Source organism: Megalobrama amblycephala, linkage group LG13 (assembly GCF_018812025.1).
Source record: "Megalobrama amblycephala isolate DHTTF-2021 linkage group LG13, ASM1881202v1, whole genome shotgun sequence".
In the NCBI taxonomy this organism is placed as follows: Eukaryota; Metazoa; Chordata; class Actinopteri; order Cypriniformes; family Xenocyprididae; genus Megalobrama; species Megalobrama amblycephala.
Window position 1 is genome coordinate 19,461,012 of NC_063056.1, and position 14,829 is coordinate 19,475,840.

A 14,829-nucleotide genomic window follows, 5' to 3' on the forward strand; every position below is an offset into this window, starting at 1 on the left:
AAACTCCAGTAAGCTCTTGAACAGGTTTAAACACATGAAGAGAAGGACAGAGAGAGAGAGAGAGAGAGAGAGAGCGAACATGATCTTGCATTCCTCAGAAGAGAAGGAAAGGGAACGGGGTACGGAGGAGAGGGGGTGGGGTGGGGTGTTAAAGTGGCGCCAGACAGCATTTGAATTCCCGGCAGTTGACCACACAAACACACACTCTCACACACAGGTTTAGTGTGTGTATATAATGAATAAAAGTGTGTGCGCACTGACTTTCATTATGATTTGAATTTGAATAGCATTATCACAAACTCATACATGGTTATTTTTACCTAACTAGCTAAATGAGGACATACCACAGACATCTATTGTTTTTATATTAAGCTAATCGCTAAAAACCAGCCCTAATGCTACTGCTAAAAGGAAACTTTTTGCATTTCTAAAATGTAAAAATAAAAACATTATGTAGCTTACTTTATAAATATTTTTACTTTTTTCTTACATTTTCTATCACTGTCAAGACTTTCTATTGACATCAATTCGTTGTTTTCATTACGAGTTAATATGTATTGTTATAGTTTTTATTTATAATATTAAAAACATTAAAATATTACTATTGAAACATTTAATATCAATTAAAACAATAGAATATATATATATATATATATATATATATATATATGTATGTATGTGTATATGTGTGTGTTTGTGTGTATATATACACATATATATACACACATATAATATATATATATATATATATATATATATATATATATATATATATATATATATATATATGTATATATACACACAAACACACACATATACACATACATACATACATATATATATATATTCTATTGTTTTATATATATGAAGACAATTTATTCAGACACCTTGAACATTTCATACATTAATACAGTTTATTCACTATAGTTTTAAAAAATGATAATAAAATATTACAAGATTCAGAGTTAGACTGTGTCAGAAAACATTAATCTTAATTATGTCAGATAACACTTCAGCAAAATATGGTCAGGTCAAAGTGTCTGAATAATCTTTGGTTCCAAATTTTTTATCAATTTTAATGGTAGTCCACTGTATGACGAAATTTTGGGTATAATATGTCACAGTTTACTTTATTTTGCTATCCTAACTTACTTAAATGAACTATAGTGTCCTGCACACACTAGTAAAAAATATATCAAAATTTTCAAAAATGTCTGAATAATTTTTGGTTTGACTGTATATACATATACACACACATATTTTATATTTTATATATATATATAAATACCTTTTTCTTTAAATTCTTTTATTTGATTTTTTTTAAAACCTATAAACCTATTTTTACATTTTCATTAAAAAATTTCAGATTTCACTATCCCTAAACGATGCATCTGAGCTGCACAATGTAGGAAAAACCTGACCTTCTCACACCTTGTAGAATCGCAACAAAAAAAAGTCCAACATGTTTTAACAGTCACCCTAGGGATTCAGGGTGAGTGAGTCAAAGGTGGAGAACAGAGGAAAAGGAAACAGTCTCACATATATAGAGCAAAACACTCCTAATCTTATCTGAAGAGCTTATGATCAGCACTTAACATCAGTTAACGTCTCAACGTCACTGGATGCAGCACTCCGAAAAAAACACACACACATGCACAATGCAGGTGTTACACTGAGTCATGCTCATGACAATGCAGCCTCTGTAAACTACCTGTATTACATTTCTCTCTCCAAACACACACACACACAGAGCAACATTCTTCCACAGCAGGCTGAATTTCATCAGGTTCAAGCACAGAAGCTCCTGATGACAGTCTGGACCCAAAATACACAATCCAACAGCAGCTTAGCGCTAATGAGCGGCACAAAAAGTCTTGGGAAAACAACTAAGTACAACGTGACAGAGAGAAGCAATAGTCCACAAACATAGTTGAAGCTTTAATCTTACTGAGAAAGAGATTTCAAATCATGTTAAAAGACTGACATGACCTAAAAGTTAAACATTTGTGTGTGTGTACCGTATCTGTAGAACGCTATCTGTTTTCAAAAGCACCCGTGTTCAGAAATGCCTTAAGAATCGAGCTTTTCCAAGAATGTGATTCGATGTGTGAGAGTTAGTGCTTGAGTAAATGAGTGTGTGTTTGGCAGAATGCTTTTCCTGGAATGAGTAATGCCACACAGGCTGCAGTGATTTAAGCTTTGAGCAGGAATGTGGGAGGTCCACGTTTTTTCTGCAAAACAAACCAATGTGAGAGCATGTGTGTCAGCGTTAACAGAGTGAGTGTTTGCTCAACCATGAGAAGATTGCCCCATTATCGGTTGTCAATGGCACGTCCATCAATATCAACACTTTGTCCATTATTTAAAATCAATAAACGCTGCTCACTATATGTAGTGTACAGGAAAGAGTCTCTTCTGCAGCGTCCTAAATGAGTGAAAACAGATGTCCAAACTCGCTTTGCACAGTGCAATTACGTGCAAGTCTAATAAAAGGCTAATGGAGGTTTTCTCTGAAAGTGTAATGGAAAGCTGCAGTATGAAGTGTAAACAGTGGTCTGAAAAAGGTGTTTAAAATAAACAGAAAAGGTCACTTAACCTTTAGCATCTCAATAAAACACATTAACATTCACAGACACAGAATTTAATAAAAAATAATGAATTAAAATGATTTTATCCTTCACGTTTTTGAATGAATTGTACCTCTCAGGCTAGCTATTATTAAAGCTACTATTTTTCTGTTGATCCCAGAGGTATGCAGCCAAAGTAGGGACTGATAGTGAGTGTTTAGATGTTAAAGAAGATTTTTCAGAGTAGTTCAACTAAGAAATCGAATACAGATATGTAAAGTAACAGGATAACTAAGGGTATGTTTACACGACAACGATGTACTAAAATGGCAAAGTTTTTTCTTTGTACAGATGATAATGTTTTCAAAACTATCACTGTTCACACGGATCCACGCAAAACGGCTAAAAACGCTGTATTACACATGCCAGACAATTAGTTGGCGATGTCACTCTGTAAAGAAAGACTACGCACCTGCGCATATATGCATTTTTTTTTTTACAGAGCACTCGCCTCGCGCATGCCTATCAACCTTATTTTTAGTTTATTCTTCTCGTTATTTTTCTATAGCGACTAATAAGTCTCGCACATTCACAGAAAACACCTTATTTCTGCATTGAAAAATAAGGTGGATAGACTAAACACGTAATACGCATGTGCAAGACGTCACCGTTTTCACACTCACAAATTCACGTTTTTGCAGTTTACAGAGATGATAACTGTATTGTTTTCAAAAACTTCCAATTTGAAACCCGTTATCAAAAGTTTTCATTTTCAGGCCACCAAAACACCGTTGTCGTATAAACGAATGATCAAAACGCATAAAAAGTTTTCCGATTTTAGTTGAAAATGGTGTAAACTGCCCCTAAACCCAGTGCAATTACTTTTTGTAATTGTAATTTGTTTTAAGTTAGTGACTCAGAGTTTTGCTAAATTTATCAATTAAGAAAAATGTTTTAATGCCATCTCCATTCTTAGATATCCAGAATGGCATAAACAATTAACAATAATTCAAAATCCTCACCACTGATATAATGCAAAATCAATGTTGTTATATTTAAAAAAATAAAAAAAAAATTTTTTAAAAAGTAAACATGTTTATGAGATTAGATGGACATTGCCACCATCAGTCAAAAACTATTTCTTTAAGTATGGTTTGCCACACATAAAATGTTAATGGAGATGAGGAAGGTGTTAAAAAAATAAATGCATACAAAATTTATACCTAGTCAAAGGCTTTATTTTATTACAAAAAATGTTAGAAACAAGTATGTTTTCTTAAGAGAAAAAAATACCTCAAATTTGTTTACAGAATATACAGTATGATCAGCCATCATAACTGTTTGGGAGTCCAGACTAAAACCATGAAAAAATAAAATAAAGTTAAGGTACATAAAAAAGACCATACACATTTATTTAAAGTATCTGAAATAATACTCATATTCAGTTTTACTGTGGGTGATTCATCGCTGTCATGTTTGAATAAGCTTGCTATATGTCTAGAGAAAATAATAAAAATTTAAGTAGAAATATGATCAATTGCTTTGTGCATGAATGGAAACCAAAAGGCACTGATGGGAATAAAACCAAAAATTAGCACCGCAACAAATTCACATGCTTTCATACAGGCCTCTAAGTTCATCTTCAGTGGTTTGTCATGTTAATGAACATCCTACTGAAGGCTCTTCGGAAATGTGAGGTATGCTATTGTGAAAGACATGCAAATATCCAACCACATAATAGAGCATCGGTTAAACTATTCTTTCTGCACAACACTTCAATCATCAACTTGATCTTGTTTCTAGAAAACTGGGTACGAAGAGAGAACGCACAAAACTCACATTTGCTTTGTATGATTGACATTCTCCTGATGCTCAAAGAGGAAGAACAGAACAGAAGGGAAGGAAAGTGAGAGCAGTGACATTTGACCTTACTAACTAGAGAGAACCGGAACCTTAATCAAATATTGTAAATCTGTAGTACTTCTGATTTGAAGAAATGGGGAATTACACAGAAGAATTTAGGAAATTAGATAAGGAAATGAAACCAGGCTGACGTGGTTCATACGCTATTCTAGAGTCGCATATGTGGTTGAAGAGATGGCATCAGGCCCTCATGCCATTGGCTCCGTGGCATGTGACCAACGGAGGCAGGGGCGTGTTCTGGAATGCAGGGCTAGGGGTGCAGCTATGGAAGGTCATGAGGTCAGGGTCATACACACACACACACACATGTTCCCCCCTCCCCCCGGTCATACACAGGGGCCTCTGTGCTGCTGTCAGTCCATAAATGACTCCAACACATGGACGCTCTCGCTCGTATTCTGCGCTGCCCCCGTAACCCACTGACATGGCAAACACACACAAACCACTGTGCTCCCCTGTTGGTGGACACACCATTATTGTTCTCCAGGGGCAAAAACAAACAAAATACTATTCAACCCCTGAGGACCTCATTCATCCCTAGAAATACACCATCCGTACACTTCTAGTGAAACATTTATTCCCAGTGCTCCCAAATCAAGGTACAAGTACTCTCAAGGCGAGCAGTGTAAGAAAAAAAAAGGACGTACTGTATCGCAGCAGTGTTTAATACAGTCTCACACATCAATGTCAACGAAAAATCCTGTCAATGTGTGTGACATTTACAGGCGTTCCATTTGTGTTCAGAGAAATAGCACGGCGGAGCAACCGTTTGATGGGCCTGATGGGAAACCAGGCAGTGCGGAAAATACAAAACATGCTCGCTTGCTGACTGTCTCGAACAAACACACGCGCATGCTGCCGAACAGGATACATAAGCATGTAAACACAGAGAGGTGCCTGCTGATGTTGAACTGGTTCCAGAGAGACCTGAACAACTGAGGCGGCTGCATAACACTGACTAAAATAGAGCACATGGTCTCCTGTGTGACAATGTGAACATGCGATAAAAGGCTGCTAATTATTCCAAATTAACAATCTATTACAACTACATGGAAACCGGCTAACAGTGAGCATGACAATGGCACACTCACAAAAACATGTTAAATAAAACAAAGCAAAACACACTGAAGTTAGGGCTGGAAAAAGCGAGAAATGATTCTGGATTGATTCTGAGATATTCCGAATGCATCGCGCAGTTTGAAAAGAGGGTGAGGGTGTTTGCAGTGGGCTGTTTACATTAATCTAAAAGTACTCAGCCAGACGCATGAGCGCTCTTCTTCATGAGCGTCTGAACATGCGGTTAAAAACTAGCCTAGAGCGCCATCTGCCGTTAAAAACTGAGTTCAGAATCGATTAAAGAGAGAATCGCGATGCATTCGGAAAGTCTCAGAATCGATCCATTAATTGAGAAGCATCGATTTATGTTGCAGCCCTAACTGAAAACTGAGCCAGTGTTCAATATTAACATTGAATCATTCACTCAACCAATTAATTCAACAACAACACTGATTCACTCAGAAACAAAACAAGGGACTTTAAATGAGTCATTGAATCATTCACTCAACCAATTAGTTTAAAACAGTGATTCAAACAAAAACAAAACACCACTACTGTTACACCGGACGCAAGCAGCGCAATGCGACGCAACGCAACTCGTCAAAAGACATTAGAACCCATTATAATCAGTGATATTGTCTGCACTGGATGCGGCGCGGAGTGACACGACAAATTCCCTACAGTAAACAGATTCCCCTATTTGTGACGTAGTCCAAGTGCTTTGCCTGTCGCCTTCAGTGTAGACAGCTTTTAGCTGTTGCGGTGCAACGCGACACGATGCGAAAAAAGTCACGTCTGGTGTAGACATGGTGTTAGACAAAAAATAATCAAAATTTCTTAACTTCTGGTTCACTGAACTGTTGCATAAAATATCACAATATCAATATCACACTAGCAATTGGGCAGACAATCTGCAAGGCTGATATAGTTCTTATATTTTATTCTAGCACTGGTTATATTATCACATATTATATGAGTTGATGTTAATTTATTTTAATGGTTAACAGCTTATGTAATTATTCAGACTGAGAATTTATTTTAATTAAAGTAAACTTAAAAGTAGGAAGCCACAGAGTATATGACCTCAAAGGTAATAAACTAAATATTTTATATATATTTCTGACACTGATGGGTAGCACTTATCTCTATGGGAAATAACAAGCCAATATCACAAATTAAAGCTGAAATCTTATGGTGTGTTCAAGTCCTCCTGGGAAGCTCGTATTTACGAGGTGGGAAGTCGTGTTTACGACGGTAGGTGGGTTCAAGTCACTTTCGTCGGAGTATGATGGCAGTGTGCCTTCTCTAAATTAATTACACAAAATAACAACACTTCTAGAAAATGTAGAGCAAAGAATGTGCATTGGTTGTATGTTGCTTTTTTATGTTTTTATTTAATTTATGAAGCCACTGTAAACTTTCTCGTTACATATTATATTGTTATATTATGATGCTATTGTATTTTTTGCTGTGAATTAGCATACTTTGTTGCAAATAGAAAAGCCTGACAATGTCACTGCTAAATACCTGTAAGTATTGCGTTTCTCACTGACACGCCCCAACTCGTTCAGATCGGGGCTTAAAGAAAATCCCAAGCTCCCCACTCGTATTTACGACATTGTGGTGGCGTTCATGTGCGTTCAGCTCGTAAATACGATCTTTCCGGCATGACTTGAACGCACCATTAACCGCTGACTCTTCACTAGCGACCATCTCATGAGACTTACATTACAGGGTTAGCCATTCAGGATAATGCTGTACTAAATACACACTGAGGCCTGATGGGTAGACCATAGTTGAACCACAGACACTTTCAGATGTTACAGAGGAAATTAAATCAGCCAGGGTCAGCTACTGCCTGTTTGTGCAGACACACACCACCTGGAAAAGAAGAAAGCCTGAAGAGGTGCGCATCATTCTGTGAATTCATGCAAAGTGGCAGTCAGAGAGTGAGGAACTGATAAGAGAGGTGTCCCTTATCTAATGTGATTCATGTGGCGAGAGCTATTTGATGCTGTTGATAGTGTCAATGTTAAGGACTGACAGACACACACATGACTTTTATCAGGATGCACACCATACTGACGTTGCTATCACCTCCTGTTCTCATAACAAACCACGGCTTTCAGAGAAAATGCTCTCTCACCGAAATGCGCTACGAATTTATACCGCTGTGGGTGTTTGCAGGTAAGAACACAGACTGAAGAGATACTAAAATCTGATAGAGAATGAAGCACTTGGAAACCACATCCTATACTCAGTACTGTATCTTCTTCGTCTCACTCACTTGCTCGTTCGCTCTCTTGCATACTCAGCAGCTGAGCTCACCTCGTAAACTATCGAGGTCAGAATGTGGCCTGCACAGCCGTAGCCTGATAAAACCACAAGGTACTTGTAGTAGTTATTGCCACCTGACAACACTGATCCCGTCTCTGCATCTCATTCCTGACGTTCAGCTTCATAAAGTCAACATACAAATCTGCATTGTCTGTGGATTTAAGATGTGTGACATGATTTAGGTCTTATTAGAGCAGGTCAAGAGGTCACCATTAACCTTCATAAAATTTTTATTTTACACACCTTGCTTAGTCAAAAATGCACTCCAAATAAGGATAAGTTTGGATGATGTTGTCTAAACAAATCACAGCTGAAAGTGAAACATGGTTTTCAAAACTGTTGACATTGGTATTAGAGCGTAAATAATGAAATTATGAGGTAATGTGTTTCTTTCAGGCCCTTCCCAAAAAAAATTACTTGAAATTAATTTAAAGGAATGATCCTTGCAGGCTTGTGGGACACATTCTGGGCTAATCAGCACTATTTGCAGGCTATTTAAGTACATGCCAGGCAAAGGTTAGCACTATAGGGAGTTTCAATGCACATACAGGTGAGCAGTCTTAGGAATAAAAAGTATTATTAAAGTATGAAAAAATATAAAAGAAATTGTTTTAGCTAACCCTGGCTTTTAAACTCACAAACTTAAAATGCAAGTTAATTCAAGTTTGGCTCTAAACTAGAGGGATTTCAGATATAATCATTTGTATTTTGCCATGATATCACCGTCATTCTCTAAATGAAAAGATTATACACAAAAGGTATTTGCTATTCAAAACACTGCATAATACAAAAAAAAATGGGGTTAAGGGGAAAACAACGAGCTTAACTTATAAGGGAGGAGAGGACTGAGTCTGCAAAAGTGAAAGTGACCATGACATGCTCAGACTTCACGCAGAGCACGACGAACTTCATAAAGCCCCGTCTACAGCACGAGACAAAACTACAACGCTTCACGCTCACACGCTTTTGTTTTGACGTCGCGCGCTCGAGTGTTGATGCAATGTAATAGTTAAAAGTCCGTTAAACTTAGAGCAACGTGGGTGGCGGGGTACGGCCGCTGAGAAAATCGTGATGTGAGAGAATTGATTGTGATTGAGAGAGAGAGGGAGAGAGACCGAGAGAGCCTCAACATGGATTCCCGAACATGCCACAATAGGCCTCCTGAACACGGCTACTGAAACTTCCTGTAGTTGGCGGGACAGTAACAACTTCACAAGTGCATACTGGACAAGTGGATACATGTTACAAAATGAATACTCGCGGCAAGTATGCTAACAGTGATTAAAGTGAATTCAAACTACTGGAAAGCGTTCATCATAAAAGTAGCCGATCCAACACCTAAAGGGAAATGAGTGCGCAGCTCTGTATTATTAGGCTCCACTGCACTTTACAAGCTTAAATGCCTATATTAAAAATGCCTAGAAGCTGGACCGACTGTAAAGTGGTCTAGTTATAAAAAAAGTAATGAAAACGTTTATTAAATCCCCTGGTGGTGAGAAAGCGGAGCTTCCATTTTGAATGTGCTACTGGTTCAAAGCTCGCGCTTGAGCTGCACACAGCTGGCACGCGCAGTGCAATGAACGTTTTAGGGGGGAAAAAACTCTAACATTTTGCTGGAGATTCACAACATCGATTTCGACATATTTCCCCTAACGACAAAGTTACAAAGTAGCAGCAGTTCAACAGGTTTAGAGCGATTTGCGCTGACAGGACTGGAAGAAACTGTAAAGAAGCGCTTTGAATGCAAGTAACTATTTAAAAGTAAAAGCGCAAACCTGTTAACATTAGAAGTAACACTGAGCTGGACTACTTGACTAGAGTAGTTTATACTGCGACACTTGAGGTTATTTAAATGAGTGAACAGTTAACCGCATTATTTATTAGTGAAAACTGCCATTCAAGTTCACGAGATGAACCTGATAATGTAAAAATAGAAACCAAACAAAACATATCAGAGCAGTGAATCAGTTGGTATGTCAGAGTAATAAGCCCTGGAAAACACTGTCAACTTTTCTAAAAGTAAAACTCGGTTGTCAATAAACTAATGCATCGGTTTTGACACTGAATGATGTATAAAGCTGATCTGACTGAAGTATTGTAAAATCCTTACTTTTGGTTCAACAAACTCACAAGTCACAGAAGTTGTGGCAGCACTTGATAATGAATGCCTGGGTAACTTACCCGAGTCCCCCGGGGTTTTCATGGTGAAAGTTATCTGCCCCTAACACACAGCAAGCTGGGTGAAGTTGTCAGTTCAGCAGTGGCGAGACTCGGCCTCTCCCGCTCCAAAAGGCCAAACTTTTGTCCAATGTTCAGCACTCTTGTTGCTCCCGCTCTACTCCGTCTGGCCTCTTCACACGAATCCTCCAAAGCCCCCGACCGACAGCGCTGAGTTTGGAAAGCGGCTCAGTACTACTTCCACTGGCGCGACGGGACGGGGTGCAGCGGAGTTCCGAAACAGCGCTTTCCCGTCTGTCCCGGGAGCGATCGATACAATCCCAACACGGCAGAAAAGCAGCACTCAGCGTCTCTCTCTTACATATGCGCGCTCTTGTGCCCAGTTGATGATTTTCGCAACATTTTATCCTTGTGTTAGTTTGTCATCTGCTCTCCCGAGGCTCGCCATTCGCAGTATATCAGTCAGTTTCCCATTCTCTCTTTCACACCGACTTTTTTTTCCTTCCTCCACTCTCCCTAGTCTGAAACTACTCGCTGTCTCCTCCCCCCCATCTCTCTCTATCTCTCTCTCTCTCTCTCTCTCTTTCTCTCTTGGGTGTCGTGTTTCGCTCGCTGCTGCCGCACGGGGCCGCCCACACGGTCGGGGGAAGGAGGGGAATGGGGCGGGGGGGCCCGGGCATTGGCTGAGTCACGCCCCCTCACCACGAGCGGGGCTGGCGTCACTGCAGCACGAGGCGTCGTTATGGAGACCGCCATAGCCACTGTCCGTGATGACATCACATCCGCGTCCTACGAGCTGCAGAGAACTTGAGATTCAGCGTCATCTCCCCCGTGAACGTCAGCAACAAGTGTTTTTCGAGTTAATTAGACCTCTTTCTCTTTCATTTAATGATAATTGTCTACCCCCATCGAGAGGTAATAGTGCAATGAATAACGATTTCCGGAATTTACCCCGCAAGATCAAAGACTGAACAATAAGGGCCACTCAAATGTTTTCTATCAAAACTAAATGTCAGATATTATGTATCATCATACAGGTGAATTGAAAATGTTTTATACGTGTAAGGGTCAACGACAAGTAACGATGTATTCAAGGTAACAAATATATTTTTATAGAATATAATTTATGAATATATTATTATAGGGTTATTTCTACATTTGACCTAAAATTATTATAGGGTTATTTCTACATTTGACCTTTTTTTTTCCATAAAATAATGATAATAATTTAAAATTTTCAACAGCCAGCACAACATAAAATATTTGTGAGAATAAGGCACTTCTAGATGCATGTGTTGTTTTTTTTTTTTTTTTTTTTTTTACTAATTCATCAAATGATTTCGTCAAAAACGGCAAGATTGACAGGATGGCCTGTGATTTATCGATGGGGGTAAATATATAAAATGTATATATAAAAGATCTTGATACAGAGTCATGAGGGATCCTCTTCTCGCCACAGACTTTGATTTGCACAAAATATATAAAAAACTTTTTTTTTTCCTCTTTAAAAAACAAGATTGCACCACACACAAAAAAAATCTAACTTAATTTTAAGAGTATTCAAGTAATTTTCTGTTTAAATATATATGAATATTTAGACATATAATATATAACATGTGAATGTATATATATCTTTAACAGCTTAACAGATTCAGGTAATGACCCATAAACATTTTCAGAATAAATTCATGAAATTTCATCCGGGTTCCGAGTTTAAAGGGATAGTTCACCCAAAAATGAAAATTTGATGTTTATCTGCTTACCCCCAGAGCATCCAAGATGTAGGTGACTTTGTTTCTTCAGTAGAACACAAATGATGATTTTTAACTCCAACTGTTGCAGTCTGTCAGTCAAATAATGCTAGTGGATGGGAACTTCTACTATAAGAGAAAATAAAACCTGCATAGACAAGTCCAAATTAAACCCTGCGGCTCGTGACGATACATTGATGTCCTAACACACGAAATGATCGGTTTGTGCGATAAACCGAACAGTATTTATATAATTTTTTACCTCTAATAGACCACTATGTCCAACCGTGTTCAGCACTCGTTAGTAAGGTCTGATCGCGCTCTGACAACGGCAGTGATGTCTAGCACTCATTGAAGTATATGCGCGAGCCATCACTGCCGCTGTCAGAGCGTGATCAGACCAAATGAATCAGTTGGACATACTGGTGTATTAGAGGTAAAAAAATGATATAAATACTGTTCGGTTTCTCGCACAAACCGATCGTTTCGTGTCTTAGGACATCAATGTGTCGTCACGAGCCCCAGGGTTTAATTTGGACTTGTCTATGCAAGTTTTATTTACTCTTATAGTAGAAGTTCCCATCCACTAGCATTATTTGACTGACAGACGGCAACGGTTGATAAACAAACAGATAAACATAAAATTTTCATTTTTGGGTGAACTATCCCTTTAACCTTCGCCAGAGCGCGTACACAGGGCCGGATTAACATAAGGGCTAGGTGGGGCTGAAGCCCCAGGGCCCGCAGGTAGAGGGGGCCCGTGATTGGCTGGAGGAAATGAGATTGACAAGTCATAGGTGGTTGATTTGTGTCTAATAAAATAACAAGAAAAAATGATTGGAAAATGTGCCTGACTGATAAATCACCGTCCAATCAAAATCACTTTACAATTCGCGCCATGACATCGGGAAACGCCTCTTTGTTATGCTATTGCATGTAGACTAGAAAATGGGAAGTTGGCCTTTATTGCTTGTTCAGCCTGGCTGGTGTTCAAAATGATAAACAAAAGTGATAGTGGTGCGCAAAAAAGGAAAAATAAGCTTGAAAGGGAGAAAAGGGGTGCTAATCTTACAGCAAAAATTCCAAAACTAACTAACTACTTCGCTTCACATAAAACATCCGAGCCAGTGGAAGACCCCGCGTGCAGCGGCAGCTCACAATTATCTTCACCCACCGACACCGTCGCCGATCTGCGTGCTTTACACGTTGAAGAAGGTGAGATAGCAGCTGCAGCAAGTTATTATTCTTATAACGAGTTAAGCCCTATTCGGATGGTAATTGTTTCTCATGAAAACATAAGGTGTTTTCAACATTTACAGGGACGAGTCGATTGATTTTATTGCCGTTTGAATTCAGAATGTCAGTGTTTTTCTCAAATCATCATCACCCGTGTAAAAAATCCCGAATTAACTTTCCTACTGTTTTTTGACGAACACCAATGTCGTGTGACTTGTCTCCACTATCTGCCTTTGAAGCACATTCTATCAGTTGTTGTTCTGGTGCCTCCATCCGTACAACTCGACACATTCACATCACATGTTAACACAGCGGTAGAGTTACTCACGGGACACTGCACTTATTCGCAATCACAAAAGTTCTTCATTTGCATGTGCTTTAAAGCCCTGCCAGTTAAACACGTCATTCGTGTGCTGTTCTGAGATGCGCTTTTTCTGACCTCATAACGTTACACCCGAAGCGTGCACACACACTTAAGCCTGTCAAACAGCACCTGACTACTGGACTTCATCGTTCGCGTCTGATTGCGCTATAATACTGTCAAATACACAAAAGGTTTACATAAACACAGTTGGCTTATGTGAGTTGAGAAAATCGGACGCGTGCAGGTCTTAAAGTGACAGCATCCTAATAGTTAGCATGCGGACCCTTGTCCTTAAAGGGATAGTTCACCCAAAAATTAAAATCCTGTCATCACATACTCACTTTCAAGTTGTTTTAAACCTGAATGAGTTTATTTCTTCTGTTGAACACAAAAGAAAATATTTTAAAGAAGGTTGGTAACCAGACAGTTGACGGCACCCACTGACTTTTTTCCTACTATGGAAGTCAGTGGGTGCCGTCAACTGTCTGGTTACCAACATGTAACATGTAAGTAATGACAATTTTCATTTTTGGGTGAACTATCTCTTTAAAGAATTCATGGTAAAGTAATCATTGAGGAAGTATGATCATTGCTGCTTTTTGCAACCTGTTTGTTTGGAGTTCATATCTGGAGTTAATGCATTTGTTTTTAATGTGTTAAATAGCATGGAATATTTAGTGTGCTTGTGCTTATATAAAATGATTTGATAAAATGAGATTTGTAAAAATATCAAAATAACAATAAAAAAAAAAATATTGTGGTACAACACACTGTGGCATGGCAATCAGATGAAAGGGGGCCCTTGGTGTTGCTATAGCCCCAGGGCCCAATGTGTTCTTAATCCGGGCCTGCGCATACACACAATGTGTTGTCACGAGCCGCAGGGTTTAATTTCGATTTTTTTATTGTGCATATTTTTTGACTCTTATAGTCAAAAAAAGTTATAGTATAAGTTAAAGTATAGTTCCCATTGACATGCGTTATACGACTGACAGACGGCAACAGTTGGAGTTAAAAATCATCATTTGTGTTCTACTGAAGAAACAAAGTCACCTACATCTTGGATGCCCTGGGGGTAAGCAGATAAACATCACATTTTCATTTTTGGGTGAACTATCCCTTTAAATATTCAATCAGAAACACATAACATGACTTTCCTAATTTTCTCCCTCTATTTTCTTTTCAATAATTACATGAAGATTACCAGCAAAACAGAACTGTATGGCCTAATGACCACAATTCACTGGATTCTGTTGGCATGTGCACGAGTGTGAGAGAGAATGAGAATATTGCAGTGGCACTGCCAGTGTGAGAAAGTGTGTATGTGTGGATGTTTGTTTCCTGTATGATTTGAATGTGATCCATCTGCTCAAGCATATACATCCTGTGTTAAAGCTGAGCACCTGAACCATAAAAG

At 38.5% G+C, this 14,829-nt stretch overlaps 1 protein-coding gene across 1 annotated transcript in view; it reads right to left on the reverse strand.

Moving 5' to 3' along the window:
• The window catches only part of erfl3 (Ets2 repressor factor like 3), a 55,088-nt gene extending 44,002 nt beyond the window's left edge, over nucleotides 1-11,086 (reverse strand). Inside the window, exon 1 of the mRNA XM_048151972.1 lies at nucleotides 10,065-11,086. The gene's annotated coding sequence lies outside the window, so the exon portion shown is untranslated. The remainder of the gene's footprint in view (nucleotides 1-10,064) is intronic.
• Nucleotides 11,087-14,829: the final 3,743 nt, after the last annotated feature.